Consider the following 22,968-nt stretch of genomic DNA (forward strand, 5'->3'; position numbering starts at 1 on the left):
TATATATAATACATTTTTATATGTATATTATATATATTACATATAATATATATGCCAAATTGGGTTTATCCCAAGTATGCAAGGGATTTTAATATTAGAAAATTCACTAATGTAACTCACTGCAATAATAAAGGGAAAAATCATAATTTTATTTCAATAAATGAAAATAAGGCATTTGAAATGGCAATGCACATTCACTATAAAAACTCTTAGAAAAATAGGAATAAAAGGGTCTTTTTTTAATCTGATGAAAATTATCTACCAAAAATGAACAGAAGGCATCCTTTTTAATGGTAAAATACATTAGCATTTTATTTAAAATCGGGAAAGTTGTTTATCATCATTTCTCTTTAACATTGTATTAGAGATTCTAGAGAATATGTAACTTGAAAAAATATTAAAAATACCATTTATAATAGCAATAAAAATAGGCAAATAGGTACAGAGTAACAAATCTAACAAGAAATATGCAAAGCTTTATGGAAACAATTTAAAACTTTATTAAAATATATTAAAGAAGACCTATATAAATACAGACATAACACTTCATGAATAGAAAGACTAAATATCATGAAGATGTGTGTTTTCCCCAAATTAATCTTTAGACTTAATGAAATTCCAAGAAAATTCCAATGGTGGTTTTAGTGCAACTTGACAAGCTGATTCTAAACTTTTATATGAAACAGCAAAATCTCAAGAATAGGCAAGATATTCTTTTTTTTTTTCCATGAGGCATTTTATTTGTAAATGTATGTATTATATCCCTAGAAAAAGAATCCCAGGATTTTCCCTCCTGTGTGTTTTCGTCTTGCTGCTTCATGGTCCATGATGCCAGCTAAGGTTGTCAGTACAATGAAACCAAACTGGTGGGATGGAAGCAGATTATTCTGCCATTTTTCTAGATCTTTGAGTTGCATATCAAATCTGGGCTGATCCCTCCACACTTGTTTAGCCTGCCTGTAAGGTTCACAACAATTTTCCCAGCTCTGTGATCATCAGTGATTTCAAATTCGCCAATGTAACCATGCTTCATCATCCCAATGAGAAACCGGACGATGACTTTGGAGCACGGCCTAATAAGCACCTGGCGTTTGCCTCTCTTTTGGGCATTGTTGATGCTCTTGAGAGCATCAGCCAGGACATTCATGCGCACCATTGTGGCGGCGCGGGAAGATGGCGGAAAGGGCGTAAGACATTCTTAAAGAGGAAAAATTTTAAAAAATAAATTTGAGAGGACTTGCCATGTTAGATATCATATATATTATGAAGTTATAGTAGTTAATATACTTCATATTTGTGAAAGAGTAGGCATACTCATTGGTGGAACCAAATAGAGAACAACCCAAAATATGTAAACATATAATGTTGTATGTATAATAATATCTATAATAATCAAGGAATACTAAATGTAATAGAGATATTTCAGTAGAAGCTTTAAACTAAATAAACCATTTGTCATAAAAAAAAAATCACTCAGAAGGGATAGTATATGCCAGGAAATCTGATTTTAAGAACAGGAAATTTATGACAACTAACCACAAGTTTTGTATTTGCACCTAAGTTGAGTACACTACTGTGTCATGCCTCCAATGACTATTCTGTTTTCTCTATTGCCTGATTAGTTCCTAATCATTTTTTAAAAACCTATTTCAGATATTGAGATGTTCTCTACTTAATTGTCTCTGGCCTACCTTAAAGAATAGCTCATCAGTCTCTTTTGTGTACTGTTTTGTAAGGAACATAAATTACTAATGTTTTTGGACTTCAATCACAGTAATGCAATTTACTTACACATTTGCCTTATTAGACTGAGTTCCTTGACAACAAATACTACCCTTTTAATAGATAACAATTTTTGCCAGCTTCTGTACTAGATACATATTAGAGATACAGAAATCAATATGGATTGAGAATGTGGTTGGATTCATAAAAAGGATTAAGATAAGAAAGAAAAGGAAAGGAAGAAAATATAGTAGCATTTAAAAATTATTTTCCATGGTCTAAGCACCATGCTAATCACATTTATATGTAAGGAGTCATGGAATTACAGAGCTGGAATGGACTTTGAGATCATCTCTCAAACCTTCTTATTTTACAGAAATAACTATGTCACAAAGCAGTTAAGTGGCTCATTCAAGGTCATCTGACTATTTGGTTGTAGAAGGCATCAAAGTCCAAACATCCTATCTCCTAGTTCAGTGTTATTTCCTCTACATTATACTGCTTCCTGTTGTGGCCTTTGTAAAATACAAGAACAGAATTTAGTGTCCCAGACCCCTGTATATTATCTGACTATGGCTCATCATCAGAATATCCTTATATTTCCAAAATAACGGTTTTAACTTTGCCTGAGAGGTTATTTTGTATCATTACCTTCCTATGAGAAATCAGCTACAAATGTTTATGGATTAAGTGATTTAATACTAAATTATGTGAGATGGTTTTATCTCTGTATTATTCATGAAACCCAAATGTTATCAAATTATTCTAATTTATGTTAGAGAGAAAAATATCTGTATTAACCCTGGGCTAGACTAGTAGCATTATTCTTATGAAAAAACTCAAGTATATGTACATTTACAGAATTAAGCTTTTTTTCCCATAGGTTATTGGGGTTCAGGGGGTGTTTGGTTACATGAATAAGTTCTTTAGTGGTGATTTGTGAGCTTTTGGTGATACTTTGATTACATGACTGTTTATAATTACATCAAATCAAAGCCTTCCCCTAAAAATTGGTTTCAACCTGGTTTATACCCAATTAGTTAAGACACTTTTATTTAATATTTGCTTTTTTACTTTTGCATGAAGTTTAATAATTCACCTAATTTGACTTAATTTTCTAAAGCCTGAAGTGTTTTTGAATAAGCTTTGCCTTTGGTTGCTATTAGAATTCCTCTTTTCTCATAAACAACTTGGTCTCATTTAGATTGCAAGAAATACACAGAAAAAAAAGTAAATATTTTTCCTGGCTCGTAATGATGTCTCAATTTGTATCTGTGCCATTGAACCACCCAGTTAACTAAAAATAAAAATTTTATACATAATACCAAAGTTTTAGATGTTAGACCATTAGGCACTTCCAGATAGCTACTGATCATTTGTCAGAGATCTGAACTCAGCTGAATAAGTTTCTTTTACTGAAAAACAAAACAAAACAACCAATGACAACATCAGAGTTTGGTGTAGACTGCTCAGCTGGGATATAGTCAATTCAGATACCAAGTCCTACCTGAAAGTGTGAGTTAATCTAGAAAGCACAGAATATTTCCTGTTCTCTGGAAACAGAACCTGGAAGAAGCGGAGCCATTGTGCACAGAGATAAAGGATACTGAAACACCATCTCCCTTCTGTATTCTGAGTCACTATGGATATTGACTAACACATCCCCAGACTGTTGAACAATGTATTGGAAATTTTCTCCTATCTTCCCTGACCCCTCCAAAAGTAAGTATTTGATTAATCCACTTTAAGGTCTGAAATTCTCAATATTTCCTAAAACAAAATTTCTGAAAATCTACCTATATCAGTAACAGATTGCTAAGGAAGGTATGTTTATTAAAATCTTCAAAAGTGATGTTTGAATGGCATGAATATGATTTGACTCCATCTATTTCCACTGTGTGTGTGTCTTAATTTGTGTCTTATTCTGTTTTCTCATTTATGAATGGGAAAAATAACTTTCCTGTGGCTGATACCAAAGAGAGCTATTCTGGAGCCAAAATGATTGTGGTTCTGTTTCTGTACCCTGCCACTCTGCTTCTTTGGGGGAAGTGCCCTGTGGTTTTGCCAGGGGCAGACAATCCCATAATCACACACCCAATGCCCTGGTCACAGGGGTAGATAACCAGCCAGACTGAGCCAATCAGAGTGGTTGCTGTGGCCTGGCCAGGGGCAGCCACGGGTCTAGAGCAGGTTGGCCAGCGTCCTTCTCTAGGGTGTTCTAATCAGAAGCTGGGAGAGAAAACGTATCTTTTCTATGTGTTCAGGAGCTGTGAAAATGTGGGATGTTCCCTGCCACATGAAAAAACTGAAAGCAGTGGCATTATGCAGTGATGAATCAAATAGGGCAAACAGAGAGAGAGAAAGCAGACAGGGCTGACAATGTTTGAATTCTTATTTCCGGCCCTGTCCCTACAGGGGCCCTCATTCCTGTTGTTCTTTCTTCAATTTGGGGGCATAACCCAGGTTCTTCAGGAAATACCCTTTCACTCAAATGTATTTCTTTCCCTTTGCTTTTCATTTTTTCTCTTTCTGAAAACAAAAAGCATAGGCCATTAATTTTGGCTTTTTAATTCTATCTACATGCTGATATAAAGCAGTTGCAACTATATTTTTTCCTTTGAACACCGTATCCCATCAAGTATAGGCAGCACATATAATTTTCACTCAGTTCAAAATATTTTCTAATTTTCCCTGCAATATTTTTGTTTTGACCCATGGATTGTTTAGAATTGTGTTAATTTCCACATATTTGGTGATTTCCACATATTTTTTGTGACTAACTTGTAAAATTGCATTGTTGTCAAAGAACACGCTCTGTCTGATTTCTATCTTTCTAATTTTATTGAGACCTGTCTATGGCCCTATATGTGGCCTGTCTCTGTGAATGGTCCTTTGTACAGCTGACTAGAAAGTGTATTCTGCTCTTTTTAGGTGAAATGTTCCAAAAATGTCTATTAGGTCTACTTGGTTGACGGTGTTGGTCACTTCTACTACATGTGTACTCATTTTCTGTCTACTTGTTCTTTTACTGAAACAGGAATGTTAAAGTGACACTCAAATGGATTTGAGTTATGTTTTCTGGATAATACAATTAGTTGCCTATTTAAAAACAAAACAAAAATAAGTATAAAAGGCTTCTAACAGTAGGCACTGTTTTACAGAGTCGTGTATTTATATCTTACGTGAACAGTGGACGAACAGCAACGTGCTCAAGAGTTTCTTCCTTGTTTTGTTAGTTTGTGGAAATGTTGGGAGACAAGGAAATATTCGGAAATGGCTTCTTTCTATGGGGCCTTCACTTCTTATCACAGGCTCTTGGACGTCAGGCCAAGTTGGGAGTGGGTGGGAATGGTTGAGTTGGCTACACTCTCTAGGCAGCAGTGCTTCTTCTGGTCTACACCAGTATCCCAAGACCACCCAGGAATGCACTGAAAAGAGTGACTCACTCACCCACTCAGCCCAATTAGAGTTGTACCAAAATGAGCTTTCATGGAAATCTGCAGCACTGATGTTGTATTCAAAAGCTTCTCTCCTTATTAGCACATTTATATACAAAATTTTAGGTAGAAAATTTATGATAGTGTTAGCTCCTGTAGCTTCACAATATTTCAGCAAGGAGGCAGGTATTATCTTGTTTACTACAGAGAGGGACACAGAAGACCAGAGAAACAGGTACTCCCCCCAGTTTTCTGAGTGATGTAAATCTAACAACAGTATGTTGAAAAATTATATGGCATTGGGAAGCATAGTAGCTTTGTCAAGCTCACATGCATGCTCTGAAGTTCCTGTGATAAAAGTAAAATGCTTTTAAAAATTATTTTGAAAGCTGCTACATTTCTGAAATATGCTATAATAATACCAACTTCTGGCAATGGAGCTGACATATTTCAGCTCAAAGTACACACATACAGATGTTATTTTAAAAACAATAATTCAGCAATTACCCATGATGTGATAACATTCCTGACTTTATTGAGTGGCAGTGCTTGAGAGGAAATGTTGGATTGTAATTGATGATATCAATATGAAGTTTCATACAATAAAAATGAAGGATGGGAACAAAGACAACATATAATTGTTTGACAATATTTAAAAGCAATGTCCAGTTGTGGTGAGATTCTCCTGCCCATTTTAGGTAGAGTTTTGTAGTGTGTTGTTTGCTTGGATTAGAGTTTATTTCAGCATTTGAAAAACATTGCCTATTTTTGTTCTTAACCATCATCATAATAGATCTGTGATTATTTGATTTGATAGATAGTAGGATTTTTTTGTGGGACTCAGTTTCATTTAAAAAGCTGTCTTCCATGTAACGTATGCTTTTGCTAGTGGATCATAATAGTTATTAATAAAAATTAATACATTGTGTTTATTCATCTATTTCGTTGGAAACAATTGATAATCTTTCTTAATTACAAGACAAAATGAGTTCTAATGATTGAACTAAAAAATTGAGACAAATTTAAGGAGTGAAAGGAATTATTATCCTTGACTAAATGCAGGTAGTGATGTAATTTCTTTGTACATTGATGTGAATATCATTACTGAGTTATGTTTTTATTTTTATGTAATTTTAGGATTCATGTGCATGTCCTGTAAGCAACTTTTCAAGAGGGAAGTTGTCTTGGAATATGAGTGGGTTAAATGGAAATTTCCCATATGGATATCACGTAGACAAGCACCACCCAAAGTGTGATCTGTGGACCTTCATTGTCTTCATCACCTGGGAGCTTGTTAGAAATTCAGAATTGTGCTGAACCAGAATCTCTTTGTTGGCGAGGAGCTCAGGAATTTGTTTTAACAGCTCTTTTTTGTGTGTGATTCAATGAATGTTGAAGTTTGAGGAGCATTGATCCACACACATTATACATTTCAGTGCTGGTATCAGGTATAAGAGCTGACTCAGACTCTGTATTCAACAACCATCATAAGATCTGGGTTTTACCCTTCTCCCATGGACACTTACCTGAATAAATAATCAGATTCCTTTAGGGAAGAACTGGTTAATTACTACCGTTGTGTCTCGACTCCTTCCTCATGGGGTCCTGCTCATTCCTTTGGTAGATGGTTGAGTCAATGAGCTGGCTAGGGATTGTGATACTCCATTGGGGCAACTTTATTTACAGAGTTTTAAGTTTTTGAACCATCACTACAATACAGTTTTAGAACATTTCCATCACCCCCTCCCCTTAACTTCTCTCGAGGCTGTCTGAAATCAGTCCTGTTTCCCACCTTTGTTTCCAGAAAACCTCTGATCTGCTCTCTGTCTCTACACAGTTGTCTTTTTCTTGAACATTTCATATGAATGGAATCATACAATGTGTACTCTTTTGCATTTGGTTTCTTTCAAGTTGCATAATGTATTTGAGGTTCAGCCATTTTGTAGCAAATACCAATATTTTGTTCCTTTTTCTTGCTGAATAGTATTTCATTGTATGAGGATCACATTGAGTTTATCCATTCTCGGGTCGATGGATGGTGGAGTGTTTACAATTTCAGAATATTGTGAATAATGCTGCTAGGAACATTTGAGTACAAATCTGTGTGTGGACATACTTCCAGGTCTTGTGGGTAGATACCTCAGAGTGGAATTCCTGCTCATACTCTTACCAGTGGAAGGTGTCCAGGTTCTTGGCATTTTGAACAAAGAATTGGACAAAACACACAAACAAAGCAAGGAAAGAATGAAGCAACAAAAGCAGAGATTTATTGAAAACAAAAGCGCATTCCACAGGGTGGGAGACGGCTTGAGCAAGCAGCTCAAGAGCGCTGGTTACAGAATTGTCTAGGGTTTAAATACCCTTTAGAGATTTCCCATTGGTTACTTGGTGTATGCCCTATGTAAATGAAGAAGATGAAGTGAAGTTACAAAGTTATTTACTTGGTGTGTGTCCTATGCAAATGAAGAGGATGTTTCCTGCCATAGCTGAAGTGAAGTTACAAAGTTCTTTATTAATACTTGGGTTTAGAAGGTTGGGGTTTTTCAGTTTAATTTAGTTCTAGGAATTCTTTAGGTTCCCTGTCTGCAGAGCTTATTTCCTGCCTCAATATCACTTCTTATCATTGCTATTGATTACCTGAAATAATCAATACATTTAAAAATATTACTTCAAATGTACAATTTGGCTGAGAAAAGTTTTTTATATATCACTTTACTCAGATCATGTCAGATAATTACCAAAGATTTTCTGACTGTACAATACTGGTAGATTCATCAGTTTTCAGAGAAATTTATTGACTGTCATTCTCTGAATAATAATTGATCCTTAACTTACTTTCTGTTCATAGCTGCAATTCCGAAATAGACTCTTATTTGACAGAGGCACTTTATCAATCATTTTACTTGCTTTGTCCCCAGTCACTGCTTTTGCATTTATTTGCCTGTAGGATTATATGTGTTTCATCAATTATTTTACAGCAACATTTCTCCAGCTTTTGTGTTCTTACCCATATTACACACAATGTTAGTTCTTAGGATGCCTGAATATTCTTCTGCTTTGCCTCAGAAATTTTAATAAGTTTCTCATAATGTTCTTTGTGTGTGTCAAATGACACCAGTATTTTGAGACACAACCTACAATGAAATAGGTTCACTCTCAGCTGGCAATTAAATTGCAAATTTCAAACTATTTTTATCATTTTTGTGTACCGTTATTTTTGTTGAAGCTTGCATTTTATAACACAAACAGATGATTCAGTCATTAATTAAGTTTTGCCACGATCAACACTAGTGCTCATATTTGTTATAAATCTCTTCTATTATGTCCAGAAAGTTTTTAAACCTCTTAATCATAATAGAATCCATTTTTTTAAAAAAACAGTTCTTCAAAACCACGATGCAATACCAGCTCACACCAGTCAGAACTGCTATTATTAAAAAGTCAAAAAATAACAAATTCTGGCAAGGTTGCAGAGAAAAAGGAATGCTTATATACCGTTGGTAGGAGTGTAAATTAATTCAACCATTGTAAAAGACAGTGTGGAAATTCCTCAAAGGCCTGAAAACAGAAATACCATTTCACCTAGCAATCTCATTAGTGGGCATATCCCCAAAGGAATATAAATTGTTCTGCTGTAAAGACACATGCATGTGTATATTCACTGCAGCACTATTCACAATAGCAAAGACATAGAATCAACCTAAGTGCTGATCAGTGGTAGACTGGATAAAGAAAATGTGGTATAAATACTCCGTAGAATACTATGCAGCTATCAAAAAGAACAATCGTGTCCTTTGCAGGAATGTGGATGGAGCTGGAGGCCATTATCCTTAGCAAACTAACACAGGAAAAGAAAACCAAACACCACATATTATCACTTATAAGTAGGAGCTAAATGACAAGAATACATGGACACATAGAGGAGAACAACACACACTGGGGCCTATAGGAGGATGGAGGGTGAAGGGTGGGAGGAGATGAGATCAGGAAAAATAACTAATGGGTACTTGGCTTAATACCTGGGTTGCAAAATAATCTGTACAACAAACCCCCTATGACATAAGTTTACCTATATAACAAACTTCCACATGTACCCCTGAACTTAAAAGTTAAATTTTAAAAAAGTTCAATCTGGATTATAGTTCATGATAATATGTATGTACATTTGACTTCTAGAAGTGCTGAATTGATACATCACTAAGAAATACATGATGATGAGACTGGAAATTCAATATATGAGAAAATATAGTGGTCATTTGTATACTCACAGTATCCTTACATCCAAGGCAGACATTTTAATTATTGACACTTCGATCCATTCATGGGTCCGCATAAGTAACCAGAATTAGTCCATGGCATTACATATTTTGGCCTTATGGCAAGTAATACCATTTATAAATGATACAACCTCGCCAGTATCTGTTATTTTAAAATTTTAATAGTAGCCATTCTGACTGGTATGAGATGGTATAACATTGTGGTTTTGAAGGACTCTTTTTTTTAAAAAAAAAAATGATCCTTCTGTTTTTTGTTTTGTTTTGTTTTGTTTTGTTTGAGACAGAGTCTCGTTCTGTCCTCCAGGCTGGAGGAGTGCAGTGGCACGATCTCGGCTCACTATGTCCTCTGTAATTCTCCTGCCTCCGCCTCCCAAATAGTTGGGATTACAGACACCTGCCACCATGCCTGGCTAATTTTTTTTTATTTTTTATTTTTTGTAGAGCTGGAGTTTCACCATATTGGCCAGGCTGGTCTCGAACTCCTGACCTCAAGTCACCCGCCTGCCTCAGCCTCCCAAAGTGCTGGGATTGCAGGTGTAAGCCACTATTTTTAAATTATGGTTAAGAGGTTTAAAAATATTCCTAGACATAATAGAAGACATTTCTAACAAATAAGAGCACTCGTGTTGAAAGCTGTAAAACTTTATTAATGACTGAATCACCTGTTAGTGTTACATGAACCCGGGAGGCGGAGCTTGCACTGAGCTGAGATCGTGCCACTGCACTCCAGCCTGGGCGACAGAGCGAGACTCTGTTCAAAAAAAAAAAAAAAGAAAAAGAAAAAGAAAGTTTATTCTGCTAGTTTGTTTCTGGATAGATGTTGAAAATATTGGCTAGGCACAGTGGCTCATGCCTGTAACCCCAGCACTTTGAGACACCAATGTGGGTGGACCACTTGAACCCAGGAGATTGAGACCAGTTTGGGCAACATGGTGAAACACCATCTCTACAAAAAATACAAAAAAAAAAAGTAGCCAGGCCTGGTGGTGTGCACCTGTGGTCCCAGCTACTTGGGAGGCTGAGGAGGGAGGATCACTTGAACCTGGGAAGTCAGGGCTGCAGTGAGCTGAGATCCTGCCATTGTACTCCAACCTGGGTGTCTTGTCAAAGCAAGACACTGTCTTAAAAAAAAAAAAAAAAGTAACTGTTAAAATGTTAAAACTATATAGCTAGTAAAATGTTCAAATGTTAACCTAAAGTTGTGTCGAGGACTAGCAGTGGTATATGGGATGTGCTTGGGAAATGCTGCTCTAACCTATAACATCAGGACCATGAGTCACCTAAATAAACCCACTATCTTCACGTCATCTCACCACTCACATTGAAGATATAAACTGGGCTGGGCATGGTGGCTCACTCCTGTAATCCCAGCACTTTGGGAGGCCAAGGTGGGTGGATCACGAGGTCACGAGTTCGAGACCAGCCTGACCAACATGGTGAAACCCGTCTTTACTAAAAATACAAAGCCAGGCGCGGTGGCATGCGCCTGTAATCCCAGTTACTCAGGAGGCTGAGGCAGGAGAATTGCTTGATCCCGGGAGGTGGAGATTGCAGTAAGCCAAGATCATGCCATTGCACTCCAGCCTGGGCAACAGAGCAAGACTCCATCTCAAAAAAAAAAAAAAAAAAAAAGATATAAACTGTTGGCCGGGCCAAGTGGCTCATGCCTGTAATCCCAGCATTTTGGGAGGGTGGGACAGGTGATCACTTGAGCCCAAGAGTTCAAGACCTGCCTGGGCAACATGGTGAAACCCCATCTCTACTAAAAATACAAACAATTAGCCAGGCATGGTGGCTGGCGCCTGTAGTCCCAGCTACTCGGGAGGCTGAGGCAGGAGAATGGCGTGAACCCGGAAGGCGGAGCTTGCAGTGAGCCGAAATCACCCCACTGCACTCCAGTCTGGGCAACAGAGCGAGACTCTGTCTCAAAAAAAAAAAAAAAAACAACCTCACAGAATCCTTCCTGATTGCTCCACAGTTAGATAAACATGGAGGAGAGAGTGGAAGAGGGTTTCATTCCAATTTTTCTTTGCCTCTTTCATTTATTAATCATTCCAACTATTGGTAATTTTTTAAAAAGTTAGATTCAGAAGCAAGAATTAAGAATACTGATAGATTCTTCATGACAGCTTATGTCTTTATTTTTTTTATTGAGACAGGGTCTCACTCTGCCACTCAAGTTGGAGTGCAGTAGTGCAATCACAGCTCACTGCAGCCTCAACTTCCTGGACTCAAGTGATCCTCCTGCCTAAGCCTCCCGAGGAGCTGGGACTACAGGCGCCAGCCACCATGCCTGGCTAATTGTTTGTATTTTTAGTAGAGATGGGGTTTCACCGTGTAAGCCAGGATGGTCTCGATCTCCTGACCTCGTGATCCATCCACCTCGGCCTTCCAAAGTGCTGGGATTATAGGCATGAGCCACTGCGCCTGGCTGAGGTTTTAAGATATCAAATGTAGCATGCCTGGCATAGGGCCTGGTGCATAATAGATATTCAAAATATTACAGGTACTTTTATTTTTATTTTTATTTTAGAGTCAGGGTCTCTCTCTGCCACCCAGGTTGAAGTCCAGTGACCTGATGATCACAGTTCACTGTAATCTCAGACTCCTGGGCTCAAGCAATCCTCCCACCTCAGCCTCTTGAGTAGCTAGGACTACAGGCATGTTCCACCACACCCAGTTAATTTTTATTTTATTTTTATTTTTTTGTAGAGACAAGATCTTGCTATGTTATCCCAGGGTGGTCTTGAACTCCTGGCCTCAAGCAATCCTCCTGCCTTGGCCTCCCAAAGTGCTGGAATTACAGGTAGTTTTAATCCTTTTTTTTGTTTGTTTTGTTATGCTTGTTGAGCTAAGAATATCCCCCCATATACTTTGTGTGCTACTGTAGAAACTAAGTTACATTATAAAATATTTTCCAAATTCCCTATTAAATATGAACAACATTTTCTTTGAAAATTCTAAAGGCATCAACACATCTAGGGAGGATAAAGAATGGAAAAATTTAAATATTTCTAAAATATAGTACTTTTGTCACAGTGAGAATAGTTTAATAATGTGTTCAAAATGTTGGATATTTTGAGATCTTCAGATGAAAGGCACTGCGGAAATAAGGTGTCATTACAGTTCATTTGAGTACGCCTTACCAAACAAATTTTTTAAAATTATGGAATCAAAACATGTAGCTCACCCTTCCTATCATATTATCCCTTAAAACATGCAGAAAATTTCTAAATTATTAGTGAACTTGAATAACAATATATAAAATTATGATTCCAAAAATGAAAACACAGTATTGTATCCCTTAAATAGTGAACTGATAATTTAATAATATGTATGCATTTATTTATTTATTTTTGAGACAGAGTCTTGCTCTGTCTCCCAGGCTGGAGTGCAGTGGCACAGTCTTGGCTCACTGCAACCTCCACCCCCTGGGTTCAAGCAATTTTCGTGCCTTAGCCTCCCAAGTGGCTGAGATTGCAGGCATGTGCCACCATGCCCAGCTAATTTTTAAAAATATATTTAGTAGAGACGGGGTTTCGCCGTGTTGGCCAGGCTGGTCTCAAACTCCTGACCTCAAGTGATCCACCCACCTCGGCCTCCCAAAGTGCTGGGATTATAGGCGTGAGCCACCACGCCTGGCCTAAATAATATTTTATAGAGAGGAAAAGGTGAAAGCTGTTCGGACAAATTAATTTTTAAAGAAAAGACTTCTCAACATAGAATATGTAAAGCTAAGATGACATCTCATCTTAAATATTGTCATCACTTTCATTACTTTCCTCTCCCAGAAAAAAGAGTCAGAAGTTTATTTGTGCTGAGAATTTAGGAATGAATTTTAATACCATGTGGTTTAGTTTGATGATTTTTTTTTTGGAGAGACAGACTACCTGGAATGATGTGATTTTTCTCAATTCATTCCTGTTTTTCCTTCCATGTTCATGTATTTTCATTTATCACAAGTATTATGGGATAAACCCACATCAAAAGACCTTGACCATAAAATGTTAAGAATATAAGAAAACCAATGAAAAACCTTAACACCATTCAAAGACTTCTGTCTCTTACAGGCACTGATGACATGTAGTAACACAAAAGAATGTGGTCACCCTTCTGGAATAGTGAGTGAGTCAAGTAAACTTGTATTCAATTCAGGTCATGTGTTGTTTGGCTGGGCTATTCAACACTACTGTAAACTCAGAAATGGATGCACCAAACACATTTATTTTCTTTTAGGTTGTTTACAAAATCTTTCTAAGTAATTTTGAAACTTAAAATGTATATTTCTTATTATAAAAGCAACATGTGTTCACTGCACAAAAGCTAGACAACAGGAGAAAAAACGTATTTTGTATTCTGTTTAACATTTTTGTTTAAATCCTAATCTGTCCAAAAACATTCTCGTCTTTTCCTTTCTATAAACATTAACTCTTATGAATAAACACAATATTTTTTATTATTGGGATCATCATTTTGCATACGCTATTTAAAATTTGCTGACATAAGAAACAAGAAACAAATAAGAACATACAAATAAACAAAACCCCACCAGTAACCCTGTCATTAGGTATAATCACTATTAACTTGTTGGATGTCTATTTTTCCAGAATTTTCTCAATTTGCAAATCATTATCAGAAGCAATAGGTCTTAAATTGATTTATTTGTAATCCAAAAATGCATTGGCTCTGTGCATTCTGAAGGTATACATTGTTCCATCTTCTACTCTACATGCTGCTAAGAACTATTGGAAAGTCACTTTTAATAAGTTCATAGTTGGCAGTGGGCAGGGCCTTGCTGAGGACCCCCAGCTGGGCACCTGCTGCGGGTTCATCTACGCGTTCCCTCAGCTGCCTCCTTTCAACCTTGTCCACCCATTGCCGTCTCTGGTGCCGTGGTGGTGGTTCCTGTTCCTGCCGCAGCTCTCTCCCCTTCTTCCCTCTCCACCAGATCGCAGAGGTCACTCACCATGGTTTTACCCAGTGCGGCTGCCAGGCTCTTGGGAAGCAACAGTGCATCTTGTCTTGTTCTGCTGCCTGACGTGCCAGTGCTTCCTCCAAGAATTTGAAAGACTTATTGGCTGACCTGATAGTTAAGGAGCAGGCCAGAATTAAGACCTTCAGGCAGCGACATTGCAAGAAGGTGGTGGGCCAAATCACTGCAGACGCAATGTATGGCGACATGAGAGGCATTAAGGGACTGGTGTATAAAACATCCATTCTTGATCCTCATGAGGGTTTCTGTTTCCAAGGCTTTAGTATCCCTGAATACCAAAAACTGCTACCCAAGGCTAAGGGTGGGGAAGGACCCCTACCCAGGGGACTTATTTTGGCTGCTGGTAACTGGACAGACCCCAAGAGAGGAACAGGTATCTTGGCTCTCGAGAGAGTGGGCAAAGAGGGCAGCTCTACCTTCCCATGTGGTCACCATGCTGGACAACGTTCCCACCAATCTATACCCATGTTTGAGCTCAGTGAAGCCGTGGCAGCCCTAAACAACTTTCCCTGAGCACATGCAGAGGGTGCCAGCCGAACCAAGTACTGGGAGTTGATTTATGAAGACCATGTATATCTAATCACAAAGCTACCTTGTGTTGCAGCAAAGATCTACCAAAATCTCTACTGAGAGGGCAGCGGTATTGGGGCCACTGACTCTAAGCTGGACTGGTCCCACAGTTTCACCAACATGTTAGGCTATACTGATGCTCAGTTCACTGAGCTCAAGCACCTGTAGCTCACCATCCACAGTGACCATGAGCACAGCAATGTAAGTGCTTATAGCAGCCACTTGGCGGGCAGTGCCCTTTCAGATCCTTCCCTGTCCTTTGCAGCAGCCATGAACGGGCTGGCAGGTCCTCTGCATGGACTGGCAAATCAGGAAGTGCCTGTCTGGCTAACACAACTACAGAAGGAAGTCGGCAAAGATGTGTCAGATGAGAAGTTACGAGACTACTTTCAACTCGAGATGGGTTGTTCCAGGCTATGGCCATGCAGTGCTAAGGAAGACTGAGCCACAATGTACCTGTCAGCAAGAGTTTGCTCTGAAACACCGCATAATGATCCCATGTTTAAGTTGGTTGCTCAGTTATACAAGATTGTGCCCAATATCCTCTGAGATTAGGGTAAGGCCGAGAATCCTGGGCCCAAAGTAGATGCTCATGGTGGGGTGCTCTCCTGTACTATAGCATGACGGAGATACATTGCTATGCGGTCCTGTTTGGGGCATCACAGGCATTGGGTGTATTGGCACAGCTCATCTGGAGCTGAGCCCGAGACTTCCCTCTAGAAAGACCCAAGTCCATGAGCACAGGTGGTCTGATGAAGTCTGTGGACTCTATGTCAGGATAAAACTGGATACTGGGGGAAACTGACTATCAGAAAGTGAGGAAGCCTTAAAAAATGTATATTGTTGTTTCAGGGGGCCTTTAAAGACTTAAGATTAAATTATATCTGAGGCACTGACAATCTGTTTGAGGTTAAAATATTAATTCAGAGTTTAAAAAATGAAAAATGATCCCTTCTTCCCTAATCAGATCCCTTCCCCTGCCTGGTATGAGTTGCCCATCAACTGTAGGATGACCAGAACGAATGCATGTGCTGTGGTTTAGGTGTGGTCCCTCTGTATCTCTAGAGTGAGAATGTGGCTCCTCTTTCTCTGGGTCAAAGCCAGTTGCAGAGAATCTATAGTCACGTTAGAGCTTTTGCTTCTTCTCTGTCAAACCTCAACAAGCCAGCTAACCAAGACTCTGCCCCTTCGGTTTCCATAGGAATCACACTGGATAGTCAGCAGTACCAAGCCCCTTGGCACTCTCTCGTGCACACAAACACCTCCTAGAAAGACCTTTTTTGGCAAATGTTTAAGATGCCAAGTGACCATAAAGGCATGGCATTTGTGGTGACTGGCACCCAACGTTAGATTCTATTTCGATTTTTAAAACTATCCAATTAAAATTAAGGCCTGGGAGTGTTCTGTTTCCCATTACTTTAATACTCACCTCCTCCCAGACTTTCCACACCTGTTGTATCTCGAGCTGAGGATGTTCTGGACCTCCTACTCTTGGTCCCTACTAGAAACCTCTCAGTAGATCTGTAGTCCCAGTGATTGGGTTTTATCAGTGCTTAATATGAACTCAGGTTTTTTACTTCCACAGAACACAAGCCACTACCCTCTGACTTTCCCTTACCCTTCTAATATGTTGTGGGGCATAGAACAGGGACTCAGGAATGACCAGCATGGTATTTTCAGAGTCTGGTCCCTGGGGTATTAGCACCACTTTTTGAACAGGGAACTGATTCAAGATTGGACATGATCTCCTCTGATTATCATGTCCTGGGGCTGAGGGCATTAAAAATAGTAAGCCTCCCTCCTCATCCGCTGCCTCAAGAAAATGCCCCCTTATTTATCAACATCCTTTTCCTGTACCTTCCCCAAGAGCTCACAGTACAATGTTTGTTTTAGAGGCCCCATTTGCACAGGTTTTCAGCAACTCGGAATGCTATGCTGTCTTTGAGGTGGGCTTGAGATACACTCCTGCTGTGCCCCCTTCTTCCCTCCAAACTCCTGCCTTTGTTTGTGTGGATCCCCAATCCCAGAACCACGGTGTTCAGTTGGACACACGTAAATCCCTGGGTAACCATCAAGTCATGAGGCAGACTTCAGGCTGTTCTGTATAAAATGCAAAATAAACATCTTTATTAACAACAGCAAAAAGTTCACAGTTAAGTGGAGGAATCAGACAAGCATATCACTGTTGTCATTGACACCATATGCTGTAGGGAACTGAGGAGTGGCACCTACTGAGCCTAGAGGAATCTGAGGAGCCTTCACGGGGAAGTGATATTAGAGTCTTGAATAAGGAATAGAGTGTTCATCATTCAGGCAAGGCAGGGGAGGCCTTTGCAAAGAATGTGCAGGGCTGGGAGAGAATGTAAAATAGTCAGCCCTGAGTAGGTTAATATGGTGTATGATAGTGAAAAATAAATCTTGAAAGACAGAGACCTGACTGACCATGCAAAGACCTAATGTGCAGATAAGAAGCCTGGGCTTCATCTGGTAGGTCATAGGAATCTATTTAAGGAATGTATATGTGTGTGGGTGGAAGGGGCTTCTACAAGAAATACAAAAGTAATCTTTGGATAGTGCCTTCGGTTTAGTTTCTGAAGACATAGCCCAAAATGGGGATTGAGTGAGCAAAAAAGGCTGAGTGTAGCTGTGGACACAACAGGACACGTGCTTCCGTCTCACCCCTGGGGAAGCTCTGGAGCACAAATTGCACCACAGGGTTAATACCATCCCAAGGCATGGGGTTGCCCTACCTGGGTCGATTAGTCCTTGGCCCAGGGTTTGGTGAGAAGGGAAAGAGGTAGAGCTTCCTGTGCTAGCACTGGCCGAGAGCAATTCTCAGGAGAAGGGGGCATCCATCAGTACTCACAGCTCCCATCACAGCATGAGTGCAGAAGCAGGTAAAGAGGAACTGAGCAGAGCACCAGCAATGCATCCATTGCAGAGAGCTTTAACTAAACGGCACAAATGTATTCTCGATGAATATTTCTGGCTCTTCCTCTGAAAGTTTGACACTCTGGTACATCTACATCCATCAGATGAGGAGAGTCTTGTGGTGTTGACAACCAACTAATCATCCCACGTTGACAGAGTGAGTAGACCCAGAGTGTGCTCTTCTGGGTCATAAGGGATAATTTTCTATCTACAGGGAGAGCCTCGGGGCTGAGGAAATCATATTTCAACGTGTAAAAACATTAAGTAATAGTAGAAAAGTTAAAGATGTTCATGAGGCAGCAGTACAGCAGCTCACAAAGAAATAGAAGACAATTGTCACATGAATGGCTGTGTCTTCAGTTGGACTAGAGTCACTCCTTTGCTCTTTTGAAACACTTTCTCTCTGATACTTTCAAAATACTTGAGAAGTGACATCAGTTTCACTGCTATTAGCTTACCTGAAGTGTATACACAGCATGGGCATGGAAGCAATGCTGCCTGCCTTTCAATATGATGTGTGCATTCATTCATTCATTCATTCAACAAATACTATGTGGTATGCAGTGCCCCAGGTGAGAGAAATATCACAAAGAACAGCGCAATATCCCCGAGATTGGGAAGCTCACATTTTAGATTTGCAGAGGCATACAGGCTATATATAAGTAATTAAGTAAGAATGAATGTCAGCTTGTGATAGGTATAAGTTAAAAAATAAAGCAGGTGAGCTGGGCATGTGGGTGGGTGGTTCACGCCTGTGATCCCAGAACTTTGGGAGGCTGAGGTGGGAGGATTGCCTGAGCTCAGGAGATTGAGACCAGCCTGGGCAACACAGTAAGACTCTCCCTCAATAACAACAACAAAAATAGCCAGGCGTGGTGGTTCATGCCTATAGTCCCAGCTACTTGGGAAGCTGAGGTGGGAGGATTGCTTGAGCCCAGGAGTTTGAGACTGCAGAGATCGCACCACTGTACTCCAGCCTGGGTGACAGTGAGACCCTGTCATAAATAAATAAATAAAGCAGATAAAGTGGGTAGAAAGCACCAGAGTGCCAAGGGGTTGATGTTGATTTCTATTTTATTTAGAGTAATCTGAGAAGGCTTCACTTATAATTTGGCTTGAAGAAAACATGAGAGCAGGTCATGCAATGTTCAAGTAAGAGTGCAGCAGTCAGAAGAAAAAGCTATGCAAGGGCCCTAAGGTTGAAAGTGTTCTTAGTGTGTTTGAGAAACATCAAGGAATGTGCAAAAGGCAGAGTGATAGAAGATGAGATCAGAGAGGTGAGAGGTGGGGAGAGGTGTCACATGTGTCCCTGGAGGCCATTGTAGGGCTTTTGCCTTTTATTCTGAATGAGGTAGGAAGCCTTTGTAGTGTCTTGAGCAGAGATGTGATATGATCTGGTTTATGATTTAAAAGACCCAGTTGGGTGCATTCAGGACTGGCTACAGTTTGAAGGACCTGGTGAGAAATGAAAGTGTGAGGCTATTTGCTCAAAAATTATCAAGAATTTCAAGATGGCAACAGCACAGCATTAAACCGAGCACTGGGTCCTTGTGAGTGAGGGGCCCTGTGTGACTGCACGGGTCATATGCCTATGATGCTGGCCCTGGATGTATTGAGTATAGGCTGCCAGGAGTGAAGGGCAGAGGCAGTGAGACCTGTAAAAAGTCAGTGCAAACATCCAGTGGTGGGTGAAAGTATAGACATAGCAGTGGAAGTGGTGAGGAGGAGGCACGCACTGTTTTTGTTTTTATATATTTTTTGAAGGTAGAGCTGATGGCATTTGCTAATGGATTGGTTGGAATTTATTGAGACAGAAAAGAGGAGGAGCAGGTCTTTAATGTAAAGCAGAAGTTCATAGTTGGACTTTAATAAATGTGAAGTCATTTGAAAGCAAGGGGAAGATGGTATTTAAGCAGTTGGATGTATGATTCTGGAATTGAGGAAAGAGATCCAGACTGCAGATCCAAATTTGGGAGTCTCATCTCCATAAAGAAAGCATTTAAGATCACAAAAACAGATAAGATGGGACAGATAGGGAAAAAATGGGGAAAGAGAAAAGAGAAGATAAGGAACAGATATATAAAGGAGAAGAGCAAAGGTAGGGTATAAGACACTCTACTTAGAGATCGGAGACATTGGGAGGAACAAACAAAAGAGAACTAGAACTGTGAATGAGGAGAGATGATCCAGAGGCCACATGAGAAAAATGTGTCCAGAAGAAAGTGTTAATCATGTCATGTGACCCAGTAGCTGAAGACTGAGGATCAACCATTGAATTTAGTTTCATAAAGGTTGTTTGTGTTCCTGGTAGGAACTGCTTTGGTTTAACAGTGAAAATAAAAACTTCTGTAAAGTGCAAACAATTTAGAATGAAGGGAGAGGTAATGAAAGATAGCAAACACATACAACTCTCAAAGAGTTTTGAAAAAAGGGAAATAGAGGAATGAGTGGTGACTGGAGGGAAATATGGGGTTATGTGATCGTTTTTTGTTTTGTTTTTAAATTGTGAGAAATAAAAATGTTTTATTCCCTCTAAAAATTATTTAGAGGGAATTATGTAGTAGAGAAGGAAAATTTGATGATGGAGAAACAAAAGGGACAATTGCTAGAGCAATGTCCTGAATAATAAAGAAAGGATGACGTACAGGGCCCAAGGGAAGTAGGTGGCTTTGCACAGAAGCAAAGACAGTTTATTTATATTAATGGAGTTGCGAGGAGAGAGCAGGGTTATGGGTCCAGATGCAGGAAGTGGGTAGATGTTATGTTGGGAGGGTATAGGAATTCTATTCAGATTAATTCTCATTTCTTCGCAACAGAGGAAGTAAATTCAACAACAGAAATCGAGGATAAGGAACATGGTGTTGCAGTTCAAACCAGTTCCAGCCAAAATGGACTCTAGTCACAAACAAATAGTCTTAACAATCCAAATCGGTGGCTGAATAGAGTTCTGAGGTTTTGAGAAAGAGGTAAAGTTACGAAATAGTTGTCTAGGAGCAGGCAAAAAAGTGGATTAGAGAAAATTAGAATTGCTACTTAGCACTAAGGAGCCACTTGAAATTAGAGGTGTTACATGAAGAGTGAGATTTGAACTGAGTTTTAAAGAATGTTAAGAACTTGGATGGAGAGACAAGGGAGAGAACTTTAGACAAAGATGATCTGTAGACCCAAGGCCTGCCGTTCTCATCATTATTGTTTGCCTTAGTTTGTGTATCCTCTACAAGCCCAAGGCGAGCATTTATTTGGAAGGGGATTTCAGGAAACACAAGTGAGGAAGTGAGTGAAAGAGAGGTGGGGTAATGAAAAAGCCAGTAAAGGCTTTGTTAAGCTGGCCGCCACTGTGTTCAAATGGCGCTCATTCTCAATGGGGATTCTCTGAGAAAGCTGAACCATGCCTCAGAATTATTCCACCAGCAGGGAGGGAGAGGCGGAGGCATTCATCCACCAACTATCACATACTCCTTCCACGGGTTGAAAGGTGTATCCCCAATATTTTAATTTGTTCATGCTTGTGGCCAGCAGCTCTTGAGGCACAAGAGAAAGCCTGCAGAAAGAAAGCTTCAGCATGGGAAACACTGTCTTGATTGCTCTGTCACCTCACCAAAGCAATTTCTCGCCAGTCTTCCCCAGTTCAATAAATGGCACCACAATGTAGTCAGTAGCAGGAGCCAAAACTTAGCAGTCATTTATTCACCCTTTACATTTATCAAGTACTTTTACCATGCCTAGCACTCATTCAGGTGCTGGGTGCTAGCCAGACCTCTATGCTGAACTCCTGTAACATCCCAAATCAGTCCTCTTCTCTCCAAATCCCTTTGTATATCTATAATTTGCAATGAGGCTGGCCATTTAAAATTGTTGCTAAATTGAGACGAAGGGGCTGAGTCTTTGTAATCCTCACTGAGCTACTATTGCTCCATTCCCATGTCTTTTCCCCGTATGCTTTTGTCTCTGATCTTCCAGACCCCTGTCCAACTAGCCAAATCATTCACCTTGCATATGAATCTATGTATATTCCTGGCCTAAGCCACTTCTCCCTCTACACCCTACCTAGATGACCAAGTGCACTGTTTACAGCCATCCCCAGTGGGAGGATTTTTCTCTCACTTCCATCTTTCAAGGCACTGTGGGTTGAAATGTATCCTCTCAATGATATGTTGAAATCCTTACTCTTGGTACCTATGAATGTGATCTTATTTGGAAATAGGGCCTTTGCAGATACAATTATTAATATGAGTTCATACTGGATAAGAGTAGCCCTAATTCCAGTGTCAATGCTATTTTATTTTATTTTATTTTTGTATTTTTTAGTAGAGATGGGGTTTCACCTTATTAGCCAGGATGGTCTTGATCTCATGACATTAGGATCCGCCCACCTCGGCCTCCCAAAGTGCTGGGATTACAGGCGTGAGCCACCGCGCCCGGCCCAAAGCTTCTTACACATAGAAATTTTGGAGACACAGAGAAAGGGAAATAAGGCCATGTGGTGGAGGCAGACATTGGAGTTATGCAGCCTCAAGCCAAGGAAGGCCAAGAATTGCCAATGACTACGAGAAGCTAGAAGTGGCAAGGAAGCATTCTTCCCTAGAGCCCTTGGAGAGATCATAGCCCTTCCAAAGTCTTAACTTAGGACTTCTGGCTTCCAGAAATGTGAGAGAATAAATTTCTGTTGTTTTAAGCCCCTTGGCTCATGATGTTTATTATGGAAGCCCTAGGGAGCTAACGTCCTGGCTCACCCTTGAGTGGACTGTGGTATAACAGCAGTCCATTCTCAGCTTGCATGCACTTTTGACACCTCCACCAGTGAAGCGACGCTGTTCTTCTCCTTTATTGTTGGTCAGAAGGGATCCCCAGCGCTTATGAGGTGGCGCAGGTGTGAACTGGGAAAGTGATGTTAATGCAATAGTGGCAAATGGCGTGGAAATCTGGGCGGTACACTGGCACAGTGTATTTTTTAATGCCCTCTGGCCCTGCTCACAACTGATTATAACTGATCCTATTCTCACCCCACAATGAACTGCAGCTGTGCCACCTCACCTCG

At 39.8% G+C, this 22,968-nt stretch overlaps 2 pseudogenes across 1 annotated transcript; one reads left to right on the top strand and one right to left on the bottom strand.

Moving 5' to 3' along the window:
- Positions 1 to 714: 714 nt before the first annotated feature.
- Positions 715 to 1,186, bottom strand: LOC706124 (small ribosomal subunit protein uS8 pseudogene; annotated as a pseudogene). The gene has a single exon (XR_013414473.1). The product of XR_013414473.1 is annotated as a small ribosomal subunit protein uS8 pseudogene (transcript).
- A 13,217-nt stretch (positions 1,187 to 14,403) lies between these two features.
- On the top strand, positions 14,404 to 15,781 carry LOC144339421 (citrate synthase, mitochondrial pseudogene; annotated as a pseudogene).
- Positions 15,782 to 22,968: the final 7,187 nt, after the last annotated feature.

The sequence above is a fragment of the Macaca mulatta genome, chromosome 2 (assembly GCF_049350105.2).
Source record: "Macaca mulatta isolate MMU2019108-1 chromosome 2, T2T-MMU8v2.0, whole genome shotgun sequence".
Lineage (NCBI taxonomy): Eukaryota > Metazoa > Chordata > Mammalia > Primates > Cercopithecidae > Macaca > Macaca mulatta.